Source organism: Lissotriton helveticus, chromosome 5_1 (assembly GCF_964261635.1).
Source record: "Lissotriton helveticus chromosome 5_1, aLisHel1.1, whole genome shotgun sequence".
Taxonomy (NCBI): domain Eukaryota; kingdom Metazoa; phylum Chordata; class Amphibia; order Caudata; family Salamandridae; genus Lissotriton; species Lissotriton helveticus.
The window spans coordinates 2,068,435,832-2,068,457,280 of record NC_136065.1 but is presented as its reverse complement, the minus strand read 5'-3'; the positions used below and the strand labels follow the sequence as shown (position 1 = coordinate 2,068,457,280).

At 46.1% G+C, this 21,449-nt stretch overlaps 1 long non-coding RNA gene across 1 annotated transcript in view; it reads right to left on the bottom strand.

The window, feature by feature from the left end:
• The window catches only part of LOC144753988 (uncharacterized), an 88,480-nt gene that overhangs the window by 5,229 nt on the left and 61,802 nt on the right, over positions 1–21,449 (bottom strand). The window contains exon 2 of the long non-coding RNA XR_013594624.1: positions 8,833–8,949. This is a non-coding gene — a long non-coding RNA (uncharacterized LOC144753988). The remainder of the gene's footprint in view (positions 1–8,832; positions 8,950–21,449) is intronic.

Here is a 21,449-nt window from a genome sequence, read left to right as displayed (position 1 = left end):
GCCTCTTTGTGCCCGCGCTCCCAGGCTCGCTCCTCGCCCCACCGTGGGGCCGTGTAATTTTCTCTCTTGTTTTATTTCAGGTGCCGGCGGATTCTAAGGGCTTCGGTGATCGCCTGGTTTTCAGCCGACGTACGGCGGAAGAACAGCGGGAGGACTCCGGTTATTTTCTCTCGTTTTTCATTTCAGGTGCCCTGGGAAGGGGAAACATCATTTACCACGAAGGCATTACCACTACTCACGTTTACCACGTGACACTTACCACGCAGGGTGCCTTCCACGCAGGGTACCTTCCACGACGTCTTTACCACGGGCTAGGGGGGAGACGTGGTATTCCTTCAAGTCGATCTGCGTGGGCATGGGGGGGCAGAGGGAGGGGGGGCTCGGAGGGGGGCTGGGGGGGGTCTCCCCCCCCAAAAATAACAAGCAGGTTACTTTAACAAAAAAACGAACATAAATTTAAAAGAAAGAGGAAAGAGCCTCCCCCAAAGACGTGCCGTGTACGTCAAAAAAGCAGTCCTTTTTTTATTTTGGTATACGTGTTTTGACGCTTGTTTCAAAGGAGGATGGAAGTAAGGGCTCGTGGAGAAAGACGTGAAGGTAAGACGTTGCAACGCGTAGTAAAATGCTACGTTGTAAATACCAGCGTGGTAAAGCCACTTGCGAGGTAAAATTCGCGTGGTAAAGCCATGCGTGGTAACTGAAATCGTGGTATAATCATATATTCCCTGGGAAGTAGCGGGCAACGTGGAGCGACGTGCATCGGGGCGACAACTGTGGTGGAGTGTTTTGCCCACGGAACATGCTGCAGCACCCGGGCCCCCCCAGCGGCCCGTAATCTCTTTTCATTTTGTCCCTTCTGCAGGTGTGCGGTCTCCTACTAGGGAGCGAAGCTAGCAAGTCACCCGGAATGGCGGAGGAGCTAGATCGTGTGAAGGAGCGGACAACGTGGGTGGAGTGGCCCGAAGCTGCGGGTGAATCATGGCGCGCGAGGGTGAAGTGCTGTGAAGTGCGGGTGAATCGGCTTCAGGTCTCCGGTCCGAGGGAGAGCAGCGGCGTCGTCCTTGGAGATACAGGAACATTTTTAAGTTAAGTGGCTTCGAGAGGGCACGCTACAAGTGAAGGCTGCCATCATTAGAGTGGGTGGTTTTTGCGGTGCGCTGATACCTGCGAGGGCTTACTTCCAGGCGCACGTTTGTTGTCTTGGGCACATACCGGGGGTTTTGCAATACTAGTGCCGGGGCCGTGCGGAGGGGGGAGAGGGCGCCGCTAAAGCTTCCTCGGCAGCCCTGAATGTATGGGTGTATCATAGGGTACAGTTCCCAGCAATGTCTCATTTGAGCACTGCGCTGTCGGCACCATTGTTAGTGCTTGCATGGCCTAGGGGCAATTAAGGATGCAATTGATTTGGTCACACAATTGTCTCTCTCGAATGTTTTATGTGTATGAGTAAGTTGGTGACAGGCGTTCACACACACAACAGCCCTTCTAGAAAGGAGGCCTGCAGAACTGCAGTTCTAACATCGTTATTTAGTTATTATAAAATATTCGTGCCATGAAAAGATTGAGCATATATTTAATGAATTACTTAAATGTTTAGCACGGTTTTATGCGGTGTTAGAGTCTACAAAACAGTTTATAATGATGTGGGAGTGCAGAATTACTAAAAAACTGAACACAGTCGGAGACCTTATAATATGCACCCAATAAGTGTTATGAAAGCTACAGTAGCACTTTTTGCGATGGGCTATAATGCTTTAGTAATGCCCAGAGAGCATGCCTTATCTACAAGTAAGCCGTGGGAGTGTGGAACAGCAATATGCAGTGGTGAACGTTTCGTTCTGTACTGAAGGGGACGCTGTTTTATATACAATTTACAAATCATAGAAGCATGTAGTTATCGCTGAGTTTAAGATCATGGAAACTGCGTTCATGAAACTGCGCCAGGAATATTATGGAAAAGTGCTGTGCATTGTTTTAACGTGGTGAAATTAGGCAGCATTCATTAGCGTATGTCAAGGGCTGCTGAGTAGATAACATCATCCCAAGGCAAAAAATGTTTAACAATGCATACTTGCGTAACAAGCTTTGTATCTTCAAGTCAAGTTACAACCTTCATTGCAAATTTGCGCATAGGAACGTCTGCAAGTGCTTAGCAGTGTAACCGTGCGAGAAATCTCACTGCAGCTTGCTATAATTCGGTGTGCACCGATCTGGGACCTCATTTGCATTATCCAGAACATGATCATTTGAATGAATAATTAGATTGATGTCTGTGTAGACTGTTGCTGCCATGGTGCCCCGCTATCGCTTTCTAATAGTTTCAAAATGGCCACAAGCTGAGACTGGGAGCTGCTGCCAATAATGCTCGTCTAACCAGGGGAGAGTAGGGACTCTGAGAGCAAACATGGACGGGGTGGAATTTAAAGTTGAAAATGGAAGGAGAGGCGCCTCCAATGTAAATTTCAAATGTGTTACGTACTTTTAACTTTGGTTTATTGAAGTAATGAAGCTCTCGGTTTATCATTTAGCTCAAAGTGTTGGTTTGTGATTATTTTACCACACGTGGGTCGCAGAGGAGTGCTGGGTATTTCAGGGAGGAGCAACAAGAACAATTGTGTGCGAGGTTTCATTTGAATAAACTGTAAAGGGTGCCAATCTGCACAGTTTTCGTGCCTGACAAGCAGCACGTGGGTGATATTATAGGCAGAAGGAACTGTAAGTGCCAAGTGGGACATGGGTTTTGTTTTGGCATGGGTTTTGTTTTTGACCGTTAGCTTGTGCAGGTTTGAGCTGGAAACATTTTCCCGGGATGCAATTTTCAGGTTGGGGAAAAAGCCAGGAGTGGCTGAAGGTGTCTCGGGTGACACGAGGCCTCTACCTCTATTCGCGTGAGGGGGAGACCCCAAGGTTGCACTGAGAAGCAGAAACTCTTCCCTTGCACGATTGAAAGTGGACGTCAGATGGTCCAAAATATTTATGTCACACAATATATATTTCGGGGTACAGGGCCAAGGCAGCCGTCCTAAAAAATCCGAAACATCTTGCTTCATAGTTCAGCGCTAGGAGAAAGAAAGTGCAGGTATGAACTCGATCATGACCTGGTCCAAGAAGGGTTTGTATATGGAACGTGCGATATGCACACTGACACCTTTTAGCAACTTCCCACTAGCGAAGTCATTATGAACTGGCCTACGGGTTGCTTATTGGTGCCAGTAAACCAATTTCCTTAACAGATACCAGTAAAACAGACTGTGACGTGCTCATTTAGTCAAATAAGACAGGTGACACATTCAGGAAAAGACATTGCCTAGTAAAAACTGTTTCTCTGCCAAGCACAGAAGTCAACCACGTTCTGTTGCAACTCAGGGCAGAAAGCCTAACATAGGGATTAGATTAGCATTCTGCCGTGGCTCTGGTATTAAGAGTCGAATGTTGCTCATTCTTAGGGGGGGTGCGTCATGTGGTTATCCCATGAACATCCAACTCTTCTATTCTGAACTTTATGCATTACTGAATGCAACGAGTCTTAGGGGACTATGACGTCCAGGCCTTGGCCACTGGGACCAAAAAAGGGAGTCATCAAGTGGATTGCTTATTTGAAACCTGAGTGAGAATCTGAGGTGTTGCCACTCTTGTTGTCTACACTGCTCACAGTTGTTTGTCAGTGTTCCTCCTTTTCCTTGAGATGATTTGTGGGTGGTTCAGAAGGCCTTAAACATTGTTCTAGCCAGGTCAGGGAGCCAAGTTAAGTGAGCATAGTGCGAGAGGGTTTCCTGACATATGCTGCCCAATAGTCTAGGGAGCACAGTGCTCCAGTCTAAAGACCCTTATTGAGGGTATGTTAAAGACAACCATATGAGTAAGCTATCCTAGCAACTCTTCTCTTCTGAACTCTATGCATTACTGAATGCAACGAATCTTAGGTGGCGATGACTTCCAGGGCTTGGCCACTGGGACCAAAAAAGGGCATCCGCAAGTGGATTTCTTATTGAAACCTGAGTGGGAATCTGAGGCGTTACCACTGTTTTGCCTGCATTTCTTACATTTTATTGCAGTGTTTCTCCTTTTCCGTGAGATGATTTGTAGACGGCTCAGAAGGCCTTAAACATTGATCCAGCCAGATCAGGGAGACAAATTATGTGAGCATAGTGTGGGAAGGTTTCCCTGACATACGCTGCCCACTATTCTAGGGGGCACATTACACCAGTCCAAACGACCCTTATGGAGGGCAGGTTAAAGACAACCTTAGTAGTAAAGCTATCCTAGTGGTAACTGTGGAGACCAGCCGTCAGGCTAAGGCTGGTAGGGAGGTAAAAGCAGCTTGGTTTTACCAGTATAAAATCTCTCGAGTGAGGGAATGAAAGTTATACCACACGAGGTGGATATTAAATATAGGTATTTATTCTAAACACATCCCTCTGATCCCATTAGGAGGCTATGAGGCAAAGAATTACAGTCAGTAAACTTATTTAACACGCAGTAACTTAGCACAGTATACGTAGTGCCCTAGGGGCGTACCGGACCATATATCAAGTAAGTGGTATACGGACCACGGCAGGCATCCTGACAAGGCCTGGAGCCTTTAGAGCGGGGGGCCATTAGGAAGAACCCAAAGTAGTGACACATGGGGGCCCACGCGAAGGAAAATCCTTTATCTCACAGGTCATCTCATGTTAGCACTAAGATTCTGGGGATGCTTGCGATCATGTCTGGTTGACTGGGATGGTATTTACCAGAAGTCAAAGTGGGGAACTAAAGAGGCTCTTGTGCCAAGCAGACTGTCCCTTTCAAACCTATCGCCAAAAGACGTGGGTAGAAAACCAGGAATAGGTGGTGATGTCCTGGTCTGCTACAGAATTGTAATAACCATGTATGTGCCTATCGCCAAAAGACGTGGGTAGAAAATCAGGAATAGGTGGTGATGTCCTGGTCTGCTACAGAATTGTAGTAACCTTGTATGTGCCGTAGGCACCGCACTTCACACTGTGTATCGTCCTTGAGGAGTCATGAGGGCGCTATGGTAATCACGGTGGGCTCCATGCACGGGGTCACTTTACTGCACACTGGATATTATTCTCTAATGAAGGTCATTCTACAAGGCACTCTCCGTAACACTAATCGAAACACATTACATGGGACACAAACTGAGGCTGTGCTGAGCACTTGCAGTTGGGAGTGTTAATGAGTATGTGTTTGGCGTCTTATCTAAACTTAGCAAGTAATGGCAATGTAAGACTAAGCACGTGTACAGCAGTTATCGCCAGAAACACTAATGGTTTGTGTTTATCTTTTCCATGTATGTATGGCCGGGTCCACGGTGGATATCTGGAGTGCTCCACATCACAACAGCTACTACAGGTGGACAGCCCAAGGAATGCTTACGTCAGGTAGAGGATGGCAAGCAACAACGCAAGTGGGATGGGCGAGCGATCAATAGACGCAGGAGGTGCCAACACAGAGTTGATTGTTTTTGGTGTGTAAGCCATTAATTGGTAGCAGAATGTTGCTTCACAAAGAATGGCAGTATTTGCCCTAACAGGAAATTGTATACCTACAGTAATGGCGTCTGTGCACGCAGGGCCACCAGTGTCAGCATGGTATATGCATAGATCACCAGTTGGTAGTGACAACGGTAGAGATGGGACAGTACACAAGGGTATGCAGTCCTGGCCTCGGCAACCCCGGGAATGATAGGCCTATGCAACGCCTCATTTCCCCTGTTCAGGAAGCGGTGACTTCCATAGTAAAAGTAGTACCATACACTTAACACTTTCCAGAGCGTAGTGGCTAGGTGTGGATGGTTAGCAGACTGTTCAGTATGCCAGTGGGAGGGGTAGAATGATAGTACCAGGATACCTCCGGTCACAGCATCTGCAGGGATCCTCGTTAGGCGTGCCTCCACACCCTCATGCATTAGGACATGGGGTAACGAGGGTAGGACTCAGACTGCACCATAAGGGGGCAGTTTTTTACCCAGGCTGCACGTACAAGGGGGGTGGGACTAGGCGAGTGCACGGAGTCACTCGGTGAAGAATCACTCGATAAAGAGGATCAGCACTTGGTTTGAGAAATTAGTTCAAACACAGTAATTGCCAGTCGGCTGATAATGAAGAGGGGACGATTATTGGAGGGGTTGTCTCTACTCAGGGTGGGGGGTCCAGCTGACAGTCAAGGAATGTCCTAGGGATAGGGAACAAACTAGCAGGGGTAGAGGGTTTCTTGATTAGGAAGATATGACCTAGGTTGGGGGGGGCCAGATAGTCGGTCAACTACCTGGCCTGTGGCGGTAAGGTCATTAATCGGTGAGCAGCATTTTAAGGTCCTTACGGGGGGGCGGACCCATTCACGAAAGGGGCCGCCCGCGGGAGGGGCCATTGGTCTCTCTCAGAACTTCAGGGGCAGGATATGATATCCCGTTTTAAAGGGTGCGGGGGAGGGAGTCTACGCTTTCCTCAGGCTGGTAGCCACCCCTCACAACACTATGACGTCACTAAGGTGCGCGAGTGTCTGGGCCCTCCTGTTATGGTTAAATGGAGTTCAGGGAGCGCACGTGGGTGTAACGTGCCCTGGGGTTGCGCATGCGCATCTTCAACGTGAGAGCGCAGCTGTAAAAGGATCTGACACCGGTTGGCGACCTTGCCGTAGGACTTTATTAAAAATATTAGAATGCAGTTTAATTTTCAGGATGATTAGATTACGTTAGGAAACACGCTGTACTAGCTATTTGTTAAGGTTAGCCCATCATACCATGTCGAAACGGATGTCAATCTAATCTTCTGAAAAGTGTGCATTTTAATAATTGTCAGAAATGTTTATTTGATTAAAATTTTTGATTTGTTTTATATTTTAATAAATACGGCCAGGGGGGGGGCCCTGTACCCCCCCTTGACTTCCAAAGACCCCCATGTGTTGTCTGGTTGAATTGGGTAATTCAGTCAGTGTTAAAGGGGGGAGGTGGCCGGCAGTCCAAGACCATGATACAAGGGGGGGCCAATAGGCCCCCACGCAAGCATGGCGGGGCCCGGCCCCTCCCACACCCCGTCCCTTTCGGGGCCGCTTGCCGCGCGCCCTCGCCCCGGAAGTACTGGTGTGCTTCCGGGGCGAGGGGGCGGGGTCGCGGCAGCGAAAGGGTTAAAAGCCTGGGGAGCGCGGGAAGCGGCCTCTTTGTGCCCGCGCTCCCAGGCTCGCTCCTCGCCCCACCGTGGGGCCGTGTAATTTTCCCCACCCTCCATCCCTTGTTAGCAGACTTTGGGGCCTGGCAAATGGTAAGTATCAGGTTTGTCAATGTCCCGGACTATAGGTTTAGGGGGCTTGTAAAAGCGGGCCTTGAATTTCCTGTTTACTCAAAGGGAGAACAGAGGTAAATATTTTGTGCAGTGCCGTGATATTTAACTAATTCTCTCCTTAGGCCTTTTTCCCGCTTACAGGAGTATCTGTATATGTATATGTTTTGTGCTTTGCTGTGTATTAACAATTTTTTCTCCTTAGGCCTTTTTTCCTTTTAGAATAGCAATGTCGTATTTATTATGTGTGTCTGGCGGTAAGGTCATTAATCGGTGAGCAGCATTTTAAGGTCCTTACGGGGGGGCGGACCCATTCACGAAAGGGGCCGCCCGCGGGAGGGGCCATTGGTCTCTCTCAGAACTTCAGGGGCAGGATATGATATCCCGTTTTAAAGGGTGCGGGGGAGGGAGTCTACGCTTTCCTCAGGCTGGTAGCCACCCCTCACAACACTATGACGTCACTAAGGTGCGCGAGTGTCTGGGCCCTCCTGTTATGGTTAAATGGAGTTCAGGGAGCGCACGTGGGTGTAACGTGCCCTGGGGTTGCGCATGCGCATCTTCAACGTGAGAGCGCAGCTGTAAAAGGATCTGACACCGGTTGGCGACCTTGCCGTAGGACTTTATTAAAAATATTAGAATGCAGTTTAATTTTCAGGATGATTAGATTACGTTAGGAAACATGCTGTACTAGCTATTTGTTAAGGTTAGCCCATCATACCATGTCGAAACGGATGTCAATCTAATCTTCTGAAAAGTGTGCATTTTAATAATTGTCAGAAATGTTTATTTGATTAAAATTTTTGATTTGTTTTATATTTTAATAAATACGGCCAGGGGGGGGGGCCTGTACCCCCCCTTGACTTCCAAAGACCCCCATGTGTTGTCTGGTTGAATTGGGTAATTCAGTCAGTGTTAAAGGGGGGAGGTGGCCGGCAGTCCAAGACCATGTTAATTCTCGGCTGCGCCAGCACTGCTGCGCAGTGCAACGCTAGTCCGAGACCTAAAAAAAAGAGAGAGAGAGAGAGAGAGAGAGAGAGAGAGAGAGAGAGAGAGAGAAAGTAAAATTGACCGTAACAATTGAAGTGTACATGAGGGACAGTTATCATGCCGATGTAACATCATTAAGTGTGATTTATCAAACCAAACTGTCGGAACATTCTAATTGAATAGGTTAATAATTGCACATTGATATTGCTGCCATGTGCGTGAAGATGAGAAAGATGCATAGAGTTAATGAAATCTAGAGGTCAATCAACAATTAGACTATATATGGACCAGGATGAAGCAATCTGGATATCCCAAAAACCCATCTTGCCCCTTTTTCAAGCACAAAATAAAATTGCCATAAACCCTGACGCCATCTCTGTGAGACCAGTCCCAGTAGAATGTTTAGGTAAACACAGAAGCGCAATTCCAGTTTAAAAGCATTCCATTAAATGCCAGTGGCCGGTTACTCTTGTATAACGGCGTGAAGTGTGTGTCAGACTGGGAGTGCCCGCGCCACCCACGTGTTATGTGCGCACGCGCTCGCCTGTCTCGCGCTACTCACTAATGTCGGATGACACCGTGGCGGTGGCGGTGCCGCACATCTGCAAAAACCAGCAGGTCTCGGTGGTGGGTAGGAGGCAGAGGCCCAACGGGCAATTGTAGCATGTCAACGCATCCCCTGCAAGAGAAAGAAGGGCTGTGTGAGACAAGGAAGCAACCGGAAGGGTGGTGGCAAGGTGGGTGGGCAGGATAAAATTATACCAGACTTCGCCCTCTTCCCTCCTGACCGATCGGGGGCTGACATCCCTCGTGCACCGTATAGGACTCTGTATGAGCAATGGCCTTGTGGCAGGGACGGATTGGCACAATGGGCAGTCGGGCATTGGCCGAAGGAGAATCGTGGCTCAGTGGTTAGAGGCGTCAGACCCGGAAGCTGAGATCGGCCATGGACCAGGGTTCGATTCCCCGCCTCGGCGGGTCTCGGGCTAAAAAAAAATCCACGGACTTGACAATTCTCGCTTCGGTGCCTACTCGACTCACGGGGTCACACTCTGCGACTCTGGGCAATAGCTTGCTTAATCTCCACTACGGCCTCTCGCGGCGGGATGCCTGGCTTTCACCTTGTGGATACCCTGCCGGGGTATCTCACAGGGGAATACCAGGACGGGTTCCCTAAGCAAGCGCCTTGATACCTTCGGGTGATACGTGCGCTATATAAGTCGCAATACATTTACATACATACATACATACAAGGGCTGGTGTCTCAGTGCCCTCTGTGGCCCATTTTTTAGGTCTCTCCCAGGCAGCGCATTTCTTTAAATTTCCCTTCATCAACTCCACATAGAGTACAAGCAACCTAATCCGGAATTCATATAATAATTGTTTGTCACATTTCAAAGCTACTAATTTGAGTCCCGGAGTCTGCTCTCAACATCCTGTGATTCTGGGCAAATGTCTTCATCTCTCAGGTGCTTAACACCATCCATGCTGCCGCCGGCCATTGGCCGACGGCAGCACTACCTCGCTGGTGCTACCGTCGGCCAATGGCCGACGCGGCCCCACTAGGGTGACCTACCGTTCGTAAATTTCACGGACCGTCCGTAAATTGGACCTCACGTCCGTTGTCCGTGAGGATCCCTTTTACGGACGCAGGGCCGGCTTTAGGCATGTGCAAGCTGTGCACCTGCACAGGGCCACCAAACCCCAGGGGCCACCACGCCAATATATATCCTTAATATATTAATCCTCTGAGGATGGATACATATTTGCGTGGTGGCCCCATGCAGGGATTTGGCGGCCTCCGGCTCTGTTCCACTTCTAAACACCCTGACCCCTCCCCTCTTTACTGGCCTGCGTGCTCCGCCCCGCCCGGACCCCCTCTTCCCGGCCCCCTACCTACGCTCCCTGCCCAGGGCCACCATGAGCCTAGAGCCGGCCCTGACGGACGCCTTTTGTCCGTAATTTTGGGCCTTGCAGGGAACAGAGACTGTTTCCTTGTGAGAGGCCTCAGCTCCCTCATGGGGCGCCTCGCACTCATCTGCGAAGCACAAGAGCAGCCCCACCTGCCCATTGTCATTCTGTCTGCGGCTGATTGCTACATACAGAATGACAAAGGGCCAGTCTGGGCTGTGAAAACATGTGGCGGCCTCCACTAGTCAGGCACGGCATTCTGTTAGGGTTAGATGGACAACATTTAAATGACATTTAAATTTAAGACTCCTCTTAGGCGGTGGTATGGAGAGTGACACTTAACACTAGTATAGATAGCCGGCTACAGCAACACAAGGCTGACTTGAAATTTCATAACTTGGGATCCCATTTTGATTCTCAGGCAATTTTAGGTGTGAACTGAGCATTTAGTAAACCGCATTGACACGGGGTACAGCATTTTTCGGGTGACATGTTGCACTTCATTCAGTGTTGAGGTTTAGAGGAATAACTGTTTACTTATGCGTGTTTTTTCAGACTCCAAGTTGCAGAAACTCAGATTTCTTTCGCACATTTCTCTGTATGATTTGAGCCAGAATTTGCCTGGCGAAATACAGGCAGGCAAATAAATACCTGTGGGGTGCACAATCAATGCCTTACTCAAATTCCCAAATCTGCTGCAGGTGGGAGTCAGCGGACAAATTGGGATTAGCTCTTGTTTCAAATGGGTCGCTGGTGCACTTAAGGGGTCCACAGCACACAAACTGTAGGATTCCCATTACGTTCCTTGACCCTGACCCTCTTCTGTACCAGGTATTCTTCCAGAGCACTGTTGCCACAGAAGGAAAAGATAAAGCAAGCACGCAAACGAAAAGACTATGTAGAAGAGAAGTACCACGATTACAGTGTAATAAAGTTAAAAAGACCTAATAGTTATTTCACAGTCTCATCAGTTCAGAGCTGAAGCATTGTTAATATTATATACAACGATGCCATAGTTTCTGCTTTTTTATTTATTTTAGGCAACTAACATCCATTGACAAAGCCAATAGTCATGGATTGCAGTTGGTCTAATGTTACTGGATGCCATGATAGAAACAGCAAAATACCAGTTGGGTGGCACACTGTGCTCAGCACAAGTTAATCTCTTAATTAAATCAGACACACCCCTTGGAGAGACCCCCAGTTTTATCATCCCACATAAAGCCCTTGAAACAACACCATGTCACAGTCACCTCACGTCCTGGCACTGTGCATCATGCATGACTCATGACTTCCACGTTTTCTGACTGCCTATGTGCAGGGGCATAGTGAACCCTCCCCCAACCCACCCACCCCTTGCTTTAGAAACTACAGCGGGGTTGAAGTTCTTGATGGGCCTCTTCTGTCTGCAACTGGATGGGTGGGTGGGTGTATGGGTAAAGTGTGGCTGGAAGGATGGGTGGCTAAGACAAAGGGGAATGGAGAGAGAAAGGGAGGATGGATGGATGAGTGAAAACATGGATGAATGATTGGCAGAATGGATGGGTGAATGGGTGCATGGATGAGTGAAAAGAAGAATGTAAAGATGGATGAGTGAAAGAATGCATAATGAGTGAAAGGGAGGGTGGAGAGCTGGAAAAAAAGATGGATGGATGAGTGAAAAGATGGACAGATGAGTGACTGGGTGGATGGATGAGTAAGTGAAAGGAAAGCTGGATGAGTGAAAGGGTAAATGGTTAGATAGATTGGTGAATGGATGGATGGGTGGAAGAGTGGATGGATGAGTGAAAGGATGGCTTGGGTGAAAGGGTAAATTGTTAGATGGATGAGTGAATAGATGGATGGGTGGAAGAGTGGATGAATGAGTGAAAGGATGGATTGGGTGAAAGGGTGGATTGATGGATGGATGGGTGAGTGAACGGGTGGCTGAAGGGATGGATGAGTGAAATGATGGATGGAAAGATAGATGATGGATAGGTTTGCAAATGATTGAAAAGGTTTGGATATGGATGGCCACCCAGATGGAAGGACAGAATGAATGGTGAAAGATTGAATGATAGATGAAAGAATTAATGGATGACAGAATGTAAATTATCATATGAAATATCACGAAAAGACCTGCAAAGTTGCTCAAAGCTGCACACATACCAAATAAACATAAGGTGCACAATTGTCTTAAGCTAATATAAACTTATTTTGACTTGTACTTAAGTGGTTGTCTATTTACTCACTTTTATACTATCACGGAACTTCCTCTGATGTGTCTGAAAAAAGTACCTTTTATTCACAAAGTTTTGTCCTCAATTTTGACCTTCTGCCCTGAACTTTTGTCCTGAATTTTGACCTTCTGTCCTGAATTTTTAACCTTACCCGTCCTGAATTTGCACCCATGCCAGTTGGCCACCCTAGGCCCCACCCGTTTTGCAGAAGTGCCGCACTTCCGCAAAACGGGCGGCACAGCCAATGGGTTAAATAAAAAATCTGATCTTGTCTACTGATGGACATAGCAATTTGAATGTACTCGTGGTACAGTCTTGCATGCAATGCATTATGGGTAGAGTGGATTTACCATATCTCCTGCAGGGTGCAGTACCAAATGTGACTAAAAAGTTATGATGCTCACTAGGAACCTCTAGGAGCAGCTTGGGGTACTGCACCTTGACAAGAAGTGCTGGTCTTGCTCACTAGGGACCCCTAGGAGCAGCTTGTGGTACTGCACCTAGACATGCAGTGATGGTGCCTTGCTCACTAGGGAGCTCTAGGAGCAGCTTGTGGTACTGCACTGAGACATACAGTGCTGGATCCTGGCTCACTATGCAACCATTTACAATGCACTAGGTCTCACATTACTGAAAGTTTGAGCTATTGGCGTTGCATTAATATTTGCAACGCCAATACCTCAAACTATCAGTAATGCTAGACCTATTGCACTGCAAATGCTTGTTTTCTTTTCCAGCCCACAGAGGGTACGGGATCGGGAGAGTAAAGCAGCCTCGCTGGGGTGCCGTGTGATATGGCCCTTGGACGATGATCAGCTGTGGCCTATCCTTGATCCCCTGCCATGCCGAGCAATCGCCCTGATGGTTGGCTGGGGATCAGGTGATTACAAGAATCGTCCTCCCTGGGGGCCAGGTCTGGCTTAGGTCATTGCCACAGCTGTTAGCAACATTGCATTGCATCAATATCATGATTTACTGTCATATGGTTTTGAATGTCTGTCAGATTCACCACAACAGAAGTCTGTGAATAGCTCAGTGGAAAGTCTTCTAATGATATTTTAGTATTTATCTTAATTGTATATCAGATAAAAATTCAGCTACTTCGAATGTAAAATAAATCAGATCTAGGCAATGTTTGTATCATATTGATCATCGATGTACTCTTCGATTAAGTTGCCAGTGTATTGTTATATGCCCCTAATTTAAGTGCATTATTTCTTGCTCAAGATATATTTCTAAGCTTCATTGGGGCATTCTCACCTCGGCCCCCTGGGGCCAACGCAGCCCAGAAACTGTGTTTTTATCTGACACCTCGCCCGCCACCCTTCTCATTCAGGGCATGGTGGGCGTGGGAGGGTGGGTTTATGCTGTGGCCTCGCTGTGGGGGACTGGGGATGTTGTGGACTTGGGACATCTTCACCTAAGCTTCCCCCTTCCCCTGACTCTATGGATGGCCCAGCAGCTGTGTTTTATGCGTAATCCCCTCCCCTGCCAGGCCATTGCCCAGAGGCAGTGGAGGGCTGGGGAGGGGTTGAATAATTTAGTAATAGTAGGTGCCTCGCAGTTGTTGTTGCTCAGGCTGTAGGCCATTGTCACCTTATGTAATTTAGCATAATGAAATGAAAAAAGAAATTATCTTTGGTAAAGTAAATTAACACATTTATGCAATTTAATGAAAAGATAAACAACAGTATGCATATGCGTATGATTTAATGAATATAATAATGGTCAGCCAACGAAGCCCTAGCAGGCCCATATAGAAGCAATATAGGTCGGGTGGGAGTGTTATTTGGTTCGCATTTTCACCTTGGCCCCAGCGTCTTTCCCAAGAACAATGGGCCTCATTTATGAAAAGTGACGCATCGCTGCGTGAAAACAGCGATGCGTCACTTTTCACTGCACTCTCCCTGCGACATGATTGAAGCGTCATATTTATAATATGACGCATCATGTCCCAAGGAGTTACAGATACGTCAGTATTTCTGACGTATCTGTAGGCGCAAAAGTGACGCATTGCTGGAGTGTGTCACAAAAGTGGCGCAACTCCAGCAATGCTTCCTTTCACATGGGGCAAGCCCCATGTGAAAGGGCTTGCGTCAATCTTACGCCTGCTGTGAGGCAGGCGCAAGATTTTGACGCAACAGCGTCCTAAAAGTGATGCAGTGAAATCTCATAGATTTCACTGCGTCACTATTACGAGGCTTTTTGCGGGTGAACGCCCCCTCTGCATACATTATACCTGACGCAGGTATAATGTGGCGCAGGGGTTTAAAAAGTGACGCATCTACCTAGATGCGTCACTTTTTAAATATGGCGCAACAAGGCGCATTTTTTACGCCGCTGGTGCGTCACAAAAAGTGACGCACCGGCGGCGCAAAACTGACGTAAGGCCTCATAAATGAGGCCCAATATCCTCCCACTTTTATGCCTTGCGTGTGCATAGGCATATGTGGCCTGAAGGTCAGGTTGCAGAGATGGGGGATCAGGTTCGCGTCCCAGAGTCTGCTCTCAACATCCTGTGATTCTGGGCAAATGTCTTCATCTCTCAGGCACTTAAATAAAAAATCTGATCTTGTCTACAGAAATTGGTGTTCATGAATAGCGCTCAAATAGCTGTTACCACTATATACAGCTGTCAAATGGAAGAACAGCAATAACAAAAACAAGCATTTGCAATGCCACTAGGTCTCGCATTTGTGAAAGTTAGAGCTTTTGGCGTTGTAACTGACAATGTGGTTTACCCATGTGTTATGGAGTGGAGGTATGTGGTGTGGAGTGGAATTATGTGGGTTGGGTTTATTATTTATTTATTTATTTATTTATTTATTTATTTATGCATTTTTATATAGCGCAGACTTTACCCTAAGGCGTCAGAGCGCTTCACATTAGGAACAGAAATGAAACATAATGAGAAACATTACAAAAGAACAGATTGCAAAAACATACGTTACTTACATAAGGTAATAGTGACAATTGTGAGCAAACACAATACATGAGGTAGTAAAAATTGTGAGCAACCAAAAATACATGAGGTAGTAAAGGTAATAGTGACAATTGTGAGCAAACAAAATACTTGAGGTAGTAAAAATTGTGAGCAACCAAAAATACATGAGGTAGTTAAAAGTGCACAAGAGGAAAAGTGACCAGTGTACAGTTATAAGAGAAAATAGAGTATAATTAGAGGTATAGTACTGCAATAAGTGCTAGACACTCAGGCACAAGAACAAGCGTTACGTAGGCAAAGGTGGCACTTGTGCAAGTATCAAAGGTAAAAACATGTGAGAGGTAGCAACCGTGTGTTACAAGGGCAGAGTGGTGTGTGCATGTTACAAAAGGGCACCGAACACCAGTACATGGAAAATACTGCAAAAAGGCAGACACTCCAACCACAGGAATACACTGGGAAGGCTCTTCCATGGTCATGGAAAGTAGAAATTATCAGTAGTGGGAAGTCTTCCTCACAAATAGCAAGAGGACGTGAATTACTTTTGGAGGTGTCTCTGGAGGAGGAGAACTTTGAGGTCCCTTTTGAAGGCCTGGGAGGAGGCGGTGGTCCGGAGCTGGGGCGGAAAGGAGTTCCAGATTCTCACTGCGTTGCCTGAAAAGGATTGGGCCATTGTTCTTTCCTTCTTGAAAGTGGGAGGTTCAAGCAGTAGATTCTCCGCATTGCGTGAAGGTCTAGAGCCTCCAGAGAGTTTCAGTTTATTCGCCAGGTAGCGGGGAGAGGAGGAGTGCAAGGCTTTGTGGGTGATACAAGCGGTCTTGTAGATAGCTCTAGGCTCGAAGGGAAGCCAGCGGAGGGTGGATAACATCGGTGTGATGTGATCGCTTCTTTTGGCCCCATAAATGAAACCAGCTGCTGAATGGAAGACAGACTTAAGTGGGGACAGATGAGATTTGGGGAGGCCAGTAAGAAGAGAATTGCAGTAGTCTAGTCTGGAGAGGACCAGCGATTGCACCAGGGTTATAAGGTCCTGCTCCGGGAAGAAGCGACGGATTCCCCAGAGAAGGCGCAGTTGGTAGCGAGCAGATTTTGCAATAGAATTGATGTGGGGAGTTAGATTGAGTTTTTTGTCTAGAATGACACCAAGGGATTTTGCACTGTGGACAATGATGGGTTTATTGTTTAGTAGATTCATCTGATCCATCCATGCTTGAACCGGGGGAGGAGAGAGTGAGGAGGAGAAGAGAAGGAATTCAGTTTTGGAGGGATTCAGAATCAGTTGATGAGTTGACATCCAGTTTTGAATGGAGTCAAGAGTAGATCTTAGGATGGAGAGATAATGAGTGGAGGCAACCTTGAGGTAGAGTTGAGTGTCGTCTGCATAGAGATGATAGTGAATCCCAGATTTGCTTAGGAGGTTTCCCAGTGGTTCTAAGTAGAGATTGAACAATGTGGGTGCAAGTATAGAGCCTTGGGGAACACCTTGACCCACCGCCACAGGAGAAGAAAGACTGTTCGCTATTTTGATCATTTGAGGTTGAGGTTGGAATTGTTAGTAGTGGAATTGTGTGGTGTAGAATTATGTGGCATGATTTGCAGTGGAATTATGTAGAATGTAATTATGTGGTTGAGTGTACTGGGATTATGTGGAGTGGGATTGTCTGGCATGGAGTGTAATTATGTGTAATGGTATTTTGTGTTGTGTAGTGGTATGTTGTGCAGTTCAAATATGTTGTGCGGTGTTGAATTTTGTGGCATGATGTGGTGTTGTGTGCTGTAGATTGGGTGTATGTGGTGTGTTGTGTAAATGTGTTGTTGAGGTGAATTATTTGGTGTGTCAATTATATCTAACTACTAACTGCAGGACTAAGAGCTGAGAATGACAGGGACTTACCCAAGGGTGGGCTTCAGGTTCCTTTGCTCTCTGTATCCTTAGGCTGAGGTATAAATTAGTCTCCAGGAAGGGGGAAGGCCGAGAGAGAGTTATGGCTAGTGTCTGGGTGAGGGAAGGTCCGTAGGAAGGAAGACCAGAAGAGTGGTCGGAAAGAGTTTTGGTGGTATACAGATTTAGCGGCATACTTACAAGGGAATGGAGGAGGCTGGCTTTAAGCACAAAATGCTAATGCCACGCTGTGCTATGCCTAAAACGCTGGGATGAGCCGTAATTAAAAAGATATGGCACATCCCTGCATTTTGCCTGGTGTTGGTGCTAAATTAGGCTGCCTAGAGCCAGGCAGGCTCCCTTGCGCCATGGTGCAAGGGTGCCTGCATTGAGGGAATGATTGTTTATGTGCAGGAAAGTGTCCCTTCCTGTAAATATTCACAAATGGCAATTTGAAACTTCTATGTGTGCTGCATAGAAGTTGTAAATTGTCATTTTATATGATTGTTTATGTGCAGGAAAGGACACCTTCCTGCAGATAAACAATCACTCATGGCGTTTTGCTGTTTCTATGTGTGCTGCACAATGCAGCACACATAGAAACAGCAGAAACAAGGAGAAATAAAGCATTTCTCCTCGTTTCATCATGTTAACACCAGGTTATCTCTGGTCTTAATTTTAGCACTGCTTAGTATTTACGCTACCCTTGTAAGTAGGGGGCATGGGTGTTGTGGCGTGAAAGGGTGCCTTATTTACAAGGCAGTGTTAAACCACAAAGTCCCTATCGCCACAGGAACATTGTTAAAAGTGACTTTCGTGTGACGATAGGTCCTTGTTAATATGCCCCTTAGTCTGAGTGAGGAGGGAAGAAGAGTGGGAGCCTGACGGGACGCTGTAGGGGTCAGGAAAGACAACTGTTCTGTGTCTGGACAGGGGACAGGGGGTAGAGAGAGGCCTGGACAAAGTTGTGTATGGTTTGTGTATGAATGCCTAGTTTGTGATTTGTCTAAGTAGTGTGTTTCAAATGTGCATGCAGCAGTTGTGGTGCAGTACATGGTTTTTCTGTAACACTGCCGACCTGCACTGTTGTGTCCAGTCCACAACAAGGTGACACAATACCCGGCTACAGCACCTGGCACAATAAGTTGGCACCACGTTGCCCCTTCACAGCAGAAGGGGCAATGTGGTGCCAACTAATTCACCGCAAGGTCACGCTTGAAACCAGAGGGTGGAAGACGCAGTGTTCTTGCTGCGAAATAGGTAAGCGCCTGTGTGCCTGTAAGCTGTGAATGTGAAAGGAGTTAGATAAACATATAACTGCATTTGCAAAACGACGGTCAGCTCTTGACATATTTCAGGACAATTTGGCTCAAGAATAGCAACCTACTTGGAAGGATTTCACAAGAAATCAAGGGGATGATTCAGAATGAGCTCTATGAATGTGAAAGTCACGCCGGTGAGACAATAAAAGATCTGAAATGAATAGCAAATAAACAACAAGAAAGAAAGGATACTCCAAAGAGGAAAACATTATGGAATCCTGAGATGCAAAAAGGCTAGCATTACTACAAACACCAGCATTTTTTAAAACAGAGGTAACAGATGGGGGAGATCCAAGGATACAGAAAAAATCTGATGTAAAAACAAAACTGAAGGCATGGGAGAAAATCCCAAAGAAAGAAATTAACAAACGGTGGGAGGTCACTACACTGAAAAAATATATAGAAGTACAAAAAGTACCGAGGGGTCTGAGGATCCATTGAATGCCAAGTCACCAGGATTCAAGCAATGAACTTTTACAAGAATGGGGCAAGCATATTTTAAATTCATCATTAGGACTAATGAATATACTGGTCAAGCACATTGAGATCGCGCTACAAAAAATTAAACATTAGGTATCAGAAATAGAGAAGGAGTTATTTACAATGGATTTATCCCCAGACATGAAAAAGTTCAAACTTGAACTGGAAAAACAAATTGAGCTGCACGAGGAGTCAGCACAAAATTGCAAGCGAGTCAAGTTTCAATGAGACAAGGAAGATTACAGTGAAGGTAGAATCTTTACTTATGCATGGAAATTTGATCTCCTGAAACAACAAGATCATACCAGTAACATAGCGAGTACCTCATACAGCATATCCTCCCTCACACCAACGGATCAAAGTGATGGAGAGAACACGTCAAGAAAGCAGTCTTTTTTGGGGGACATGCGGCTAGTCCTACAGCAACGTCCATGGGAACAGACGAGGGGATTTCAGCCGCAGAACCAAAGAGGACGTGGGAGAGGAAGACAACGGACAAACAGACAAGAAGAGGAAGGAGGGGCTTCCGGTGGAGAAAATGTAGGAGCAACAACTCGGAGTATGAGAGTGAAGAAAACATTCTAGAGGATACACAGGAATTAACCATCATAAATCTATCCTGCAGACCAATCACAGATTCAGAAAGTTCCTTATTAAAACGGGGTTTACATTTCTGTCCGAGTACACCTATGGACATGGTGCAGACCAGGATTGACTTATATAAGAAAAATCAAATTGGTGAAAATGTTCAAGGAAAAGGAGAAATAAATAAATAGAAAACAACAATCGACAGCAAGAGCAACACCAAGCTCCTCTTTACTGGCAAAAAATTCAGAGAGTTATTTACCTTTAATAAATTTGGATGTACTAACAGAGTCAGAACATATGGTTTTAGATGAAGCATGCACACAGTTAGGAGCAGGTCTAAGCCAAAAGAAACCCAAATTGCATTTTTACCCACAAATAACACCTGGTAATAAGATAGACACCTTTAATAAAGCAGTAATACAAAATATTTATAAACCGAAAAAACAAAGATACCTGGATAATTTGAAACCTGAAGAACAGAAGGCTTTAACAACTTTGAGCCAAGATGATAGAATTGAAATAAAAATGGCTGATAAAGGTACTAATATCAGGTTCAGGTTTCAAGTCTTTATTTCGATTTTTGGAAAATCATAAAAGACACATTTTAATACATTTAAAAAAGCAATAAATTAAAAGGCTTTAAACAAAAAAAGGAATACGAGACATTCAAATACAAAAAATATATGTAGATCGAGCAAATAAGCCAAACAAGATAAACGAGACAACCAAAAACCTACATGGAATTAATTTTAAGAACAATTAAAAAGAAATATTAAATATCTAGAATAAGAAACCTGGATAAACATAAGAATTAGTGATGCACATTAAGTCATAATTGATAGGAAACCATTACAAGATTGAGGTACCAATCATACTGATGTAGAAGAACGATTGTAGAGGCAATAGGCACAGTACTGCACTTTATGAAACACTGTTGATACGCTCCTGCTGCTTTAACATATTTTTTTGCCTTATAAGCCAGGCCCATCCCAGATATTTGGCCAGGCTCACTACAAAGACCTCAGAGGTATTGATTTTTAACACCCAAATTGCATCAGCAGATTTACTAATTGGTAGGCGCTGGAACAATGGTTTGAGCCATTTTTTCCGCGGCGCCGAATAACTGGGGCAGGCAAAAAGAAAGTGGCCCTCTGATTCTTTCTGGCCTGGACAGCTTTTGCAAGAGATTGAAGCCCCCATAGACCATTTACAAACAAAAGTATTCAGAGGCAGAGCACCCACTCTAAACTGGTGGTACAGTTTCTTGTCCAGCTGCTTAGTGATAAGATCCCAGTAGGGCTCACGGGACATATCTAACTTAAATGTGAGGAACCTGCCCGTAAGGCTAATGTTGCCGGACAGTGAAACTCGGGGTTGGCGGACTGAAGCCCAATACATGGCTTTAAACTCCTGTTTAGAGGGAAAGGCATTAGATGAAGGAGCTAACCAGAGCTGTTCTAGGCCCATGTCTGTAAGAATCTTTTTTACTGCTTGGAGCCATGGGATTTTTCCAGATCCACTAATTGACCTGACTTCTGCTAGTTCTTTCGCAAATAGATACAGGTCAGGGGAGGTCCATATTCTCCTCCACAGAGCCACCAGCCTGCATCTAGCCATCTCATTGATTGGTAGGCATCCCGAATCCAGGCAAAGAGGGATTGAAGGGGTCGACTGTGGTAATCCCACCAAGTTCCGTAAGAACTTGCATTGGGTTTTAAAGAGATTAAGGAGGTCCATGTAGCCCCATAGATCTGCGCCATATAAAATGGCGGTGGTAATTTTGGCGTCATAGATCCTGAGGGCTGGAAGGACCCGCTTGGTGGTGGATCTTTT